Source organism: Pituophis catenifer, unplaced genomic scaffold (genome assembly GCF_029215685.1).
Source record: "Pituophis catenifer annectens isolate HBS135680 unplaced genomic scaffold, rPitCat1.0.hap2 SCAF_3, whole genome shotgun sequence".
NCBI classification, from domain to species: Eukaryota; Metazoa; Chordata; class Lepidosauria; order Squamata; family Colubridae; genus Pituophis; species Pituophis catenifer.
The window spans coordinates 210,732,912-210,738,393 of NW_027256883.1; positions in this window are offsets into that span (position 1 = coordinate 210,732,912).

The window sequence follows — 5,482 nt, forward strand, 5'->3', positions numbered from 1 at the left end:
CGGATCTGTGCACCTTCCGCCGCACGCTTAAGACTTTTCTATTTTATCAAGCTGGCCTGGCCTAAATCTTCCCCCTTTTTAAATGTGGAAATTTTAAATTTTAAATTCGTCTTATTTATAGGGTCATGGGTAAGGCGTTTTAAATTGGGGAGCCATTTTGGATTTAATTCTGTTTTAAACGTATTTTAATGTTTATATTGTATGTTTTTTTAATTTTGGCTGTTCACCGCCCCGAGTCCTTCGGGAGAGGGGGTGGTATAAAAATCTAATAAATAAATAAATAAATAAACAAAGAAGATTAGGGGACTGGAGGCTAAAACATATGAAGAACGGTTGCAGGAACTGGGTATGTCTACTTTGATGAAAAGAAGGACTAGGGGTGACATGATAGCAGTCTTCCAATATCTCAGGGGCTGCCCCAAAGAAGAGGGAGTCAAGCTATTCTCCAAAGCACCTGAGGGCAGGACAAGAAGCAACGGGTGGAAACTCATCAAGGAGAGAAGCAACTGAGAACTAAGGAGAAATTTCCTGACAGTTAGAACAATTAATCAGTGAAACAACTGGCCTCCAGAAGTTGCGAATGTTCCAACACTGGAAATTTTTAAGAAGACTTTAGATAACCATTTGTCTAAAATGGTGTAGGGTTTCCTGCCTGAGCAGGGGGTTGGACTAGAAGACCTCCAAGGTCCCTTCCACCTCTGTTATTCCATTCCATTCCATTCCATTCCATTCCATTCCATTCCATTCCATTCTGTTTTAGGCTTAGCCTTATTCTATTCTTATTCCTTATTCCTTATTTCTATCCTATCCTATCGTAGATGCTGAGCATCTGGGGAAGGACGAGTAATCGGCCGGATCCGCAGACGAGCGCAGCCGAAGAAGCCAGAGCACCGAGAGAGACCGAAAGCAGAGGCTAGAGCGGCCGAAAGAGCAGAAGAGACGAAGGGGGGAAGGTCCAGAAAGGGAGGGGCGGGGCCATTAGAACCCAGCCCGCGCGGCGGAGTGGGGAGGTTTTTTGGGGTTTTTTTGCAAGGAAGGGAAGGAGCCCAGTTTGGTGCCAATTGCTGCTAGATTTCTGCATTTGGGATTTTTTTTCCCTCCTCCCCCCACCCCTCTCTTGGGTTATCCACCTATGTACTTTTTTTTCCCCCTTAGGGTAAATGTAGGGGTCTAAGCCCAAAGATGGATAAAGAGGAAAAGGTTGCATTGGCAATCCTTTCCAACCCGTCCAACCAGCGCTGCTACTGGGAGGGAGGCTGCGGGATGAGGAGGAGCAGGGAGGAGGAGAAAAGATGAGAAGGAGAAAGAAGAAACGAGGAGGAGAAAGAGAAGAAAAAAGGAGGAGACAGAAGAAAAGGGAAGAAGGAGAAAGAAGAAAGGGTGAGGGAGAAAGAAGAAAGGAGAAGAAAGAGAAAGGAGCAGAAAGGAGAAGAAAAAAGGAGAAAGAACGGAAAGGAGAGAAAGAAGAAACGAGAAAGAAAAAGAAAGGGTGAGGAAGAAAAAAAGAAAGGAGAAGAAAGAAGCAGAAAGAAGAAAGAAGGGAGGGAGAAAGGAAGAAGAAATGAGAAAGAAAAAGAAAGGGTGAGAGAAAGAAGAAAGGAAAGAAAGAAAGAAAGAAGGGAGGGAGAAAGAGAAAGAAGAAGAAAGGGTGAGGGAGAAAGGAGAAGAAAGAGAAGCAGAAAGGAGAAATAAGGGAGGGAAAAAGGAGAGAAAGAAGAAGAAATGAGAAAAAAGGAAGGGTGAGGGAGAAAGAAGAAAGGAAAGAAAGAAAGGAGAAGAAAGAAGGGAGGGAGAAAGAAAAGAAGAAAGGGTGAGGGAGAAAGAAGAAAGGAGAAGAAAGAAGCAGAAAGGAGAAAGAAGGGAAGGAGAAAGGAGAGAAAGAAGAAACAAGAAAGAAAAAGAAAGGGTGAGGGAGAAAGAAGAAAGAGAAAAAAGGAGAAAGAAGAAAGGAAGAGAAAGAAAAGGGAGGTGAAGTCCATCCACTGACCCAGAAACAACTAAGTCAAGCGGACTCTAAATCCGACAAATTGGCTTCCAGGATCCCACCGTGTCCTTTTTTCTTCTACTTTTGTAATGGGGTCTTTAAATAAAAGAGTGGAGACTTTGCTCAGAGATTCAGAAAGCTATTTAAAATCCTTTCCTTGCCGTTAACAATGATTTCATCAATTTTGGGGTTTTTTTAATGGTTATTCATTCATCGCTGAGCACTAATTTTTACCATTTCTTTGTTCATTCCCTGATACAGTATTATATCCTTACAGCAATTATTTTTTTCTTTTCTTCCTTTTTTGTGCTTCTTCATTTTCTCTTTTTAAAGAAATGACTTAATTTTTTAAAAAAACAGATGCCAGTTTTGTGTTCAACCTCCTTCTTTTTGGACTGGAGAGGTGGGAAAGAAGACTATATACCAGGTGTTTTCAAGCTTTGCCAGGCTGGAGAATCTGCTACAGGGAGTCCTTGATTTAACAACCACCAGGGAGCTTAAAAGTTCCGTTGCTAAGCGAGGCAGTCAAGGGAATTTTGCCCCATTTCATGACTTATTTTGCTATATTGATTAAGCGGTCATTAGAAACAGGAATAGAATAGAATAACAGAATTGGAAGGGATCTTGGAGGTCTTCTAGTCCAACCCCTTGCCTAGGCAGGAAGCCGTACACCACTTCAGACAAATGGTTATCCAACATCTTCTTAAAAACTTCCAGTGTTGGAGCATTCACAACTTCTGGAGGCAAGTTGTTCCCCTGATTAATTGTTCTCGCAGTCAGGAAATTTCTTCTTAGTTAACATGGTCAAATGGAGAAATTTCATTTTTGTTTAACTGTTATTTATTTATTTTTATTTATTTTATTAAATTTCTATACCGCCCTTCTCCCGAAGGACTCAGGGCGGTGAACAGCCAGAAGATAAAACACAGGAAATACAAAATCTAAAATAAATTAAAATAAATTAAATAATTTAGGCTGAATTTTAAAATACCCCATAATTAAACAGATTAAAAATTTACGTTTAAAATTTAAATTTAAAAGAGGAGATGATTTAGGCCAGGCCACTTTGATGAAATAAAAACGTTTTAAGTGCGCGACGGAAGGTGCGAAGATCCGGGATCCTCCGTATCTCTGGGGGGAGCTCGTTCCAGATCGTAGGTGCCCCCACAGAGAAGGCTCTCCCCCTGGGGGCCGCCAGCCGACATTGTTTGGCCGACGGCACCCGGAGGAGCCCCTCTCTATGGGAGCGTACTGGCCGGTGGGAGGCTATTGGTGGTAGCTGTGTAACTGTTACACAGACACAATGATTGGAATTGTTCCATTTATGACCAGGACTATCAAGACTGACTTAGAGGGCCTTGAAGGTTCCGTCTTTGGCCCAGTACTCTTCAATATCTTCATAAACGACTTAGATCAGGGAATAGAAGGGGAACTTAATTTGCAGATGATACTAAGCTGACAGGAATAGCCAACACCCTAAAACAGTGATGGCTAACCTTTTTGCCATCGCGTGCCAGGAAGGGGGGGGCAGGGGAGGTTCGCGCATGCATGTGCCCACACCCATAATTCTATGCGTCCCACTCCGCGGATGTGAGCATGACCCCCCTCCCTCCCGCTCCTGGCACGTGATGGCCTAGTAGGCCCATTTTTCTTTCTCACCTGGCTCCAGATCCTCTCTATGCATCTGGGGAGGGCGAAAACAGCCTTCCCCACCCCTTTGGAGGCCCTCCGGAGGCCCGAAATGGCCCATTTCCCAACATCCGGTTGGACAGGAAGTGACTTTTTTGCTGTCCCCAGAGATTCCTAGCACTGGAGCTGAGCTGGCGTGCCAGGAGACATGGCTCCGTGTATCACCTGTGACACGCGTGCCATAGGTTCGCCATCACGGCCCTAGAAGATAGGCTCAAGATCCAGATGGATCTTGACAGACTCGAACCCTGGGCCCTATCTAACAAAATGAAATTCAATGTAGAGAAAAGTAAAGTCCTACACTTAGTCAAGAAAAAGCAAAAGTACACATATAGACTGGGTGAAACCAGGCTTAATAGCAGGAACTGTGAGAGGAATCTTGGAGTCTCAGTGGACAACCAGCTAAATAGGAGCTAGCAGTGTTCGGGGGCAGCCAAAAAAGCCAACACAATCCTAAATTGCATTAATAGAGGGATACAATTAAGATCAAGGGAGGTACTAATACCACTCTATAAAGCCCTAGTAAGACCACACCTAGAGTACTGCATCCAGTGTTGGTCACCACACTATAAAAACGATGTTGAGACGCTAGAAAAAGTGCAGAGAAGAACAACCAGGATGATGAGGGGACTGGAGGCTAAAACATACAATGAACGGTTGCAGGAACTGGGCCTGGCTAGTCTGGTGAAGAGAAGGACCAGGGGAGACATGATAGCATCTTCCAATATTTGAGGGGCTGCCACAGAGAGAAAGGGGTAAAGCTATTCTCTAACGCACCTGTAGGCCAAACAAGGAATAATGGATGGAAACTGAACAAGGAGAGATTAAACCTGGAAATAAGGAGAAATTTTCTGACAATGAGAACAATCAACCCATGGAACAGAAGTTGTCTTCGGAAGTTGTGGGAGCTTCATCACTGGAGGCTTTCAAGAAGAGGGCATGGAAAGTTTACTGCAATGAAAATGATTCTCCGTGCTACATCGGATGGAGTTCCAGCAACTGCATCTCTCTTTTTAGGCCAAGGATTTCCATCCTTGGCCACTTTTAAGATTTGTGGACTTCAACTCCCAGAATTCCCCAGTCAGCACAGCTTCGCTTAACAACTATCTCGCTTAGCAACAGAAATGTTGGCCTCAATTGTTGTAAATTGGGGACCAGCTATATGCTAGCCATTCTATAACAACAATTCTATCTAATAACAACACCCAAAATCAATTTTTTTCTTACTCGAGCAGAAAGTCCATAAGTGGTTTCCAAGTTAAAAAAAATCTTACACACTTTTGAGTGGGTTTTCCACATTACTGACCTCCAATAACTCCGTTCCCACCCTATGGCCATTCGCCCACCAAAGCATGCACTACTGAAAGCGGAAGGATGACTTATTATGGGATGGAGGTGCAGAGGTTAACCTACCCCCGCAGGCTCTGTGGATAATTGTTGGAAAACGAACCGTCTGTCTTCCTCCTGGAGATGAATCACCCCTGAGCTATTGAGATCAATGGTGTTTTAGCCTTGGGCCGCTGGATGCCCCCTTCGACAACGGCTTAGCCGTGGCCATGAATCAACCACCAGCCGTTCTTAAGTGGGAGAGAAAAAGGCTGCTGTCTAATTAAGATTTATGGGGCAGAAAACTTGGCCTGGAACTTATTAAACGCACAAAGGGCTCCTTCCAGGCGTGAAAAGCCCTTGGCGCTTTCTTGACTCGTGGTCATCATTTCTGAGCACTGCGGACACCTCTGAGGGGGATTCAGCCGCATCTTGGACAGTCGAAGCACCGAGCATTTTTCCACATCATGAGTGCCAAGTCGG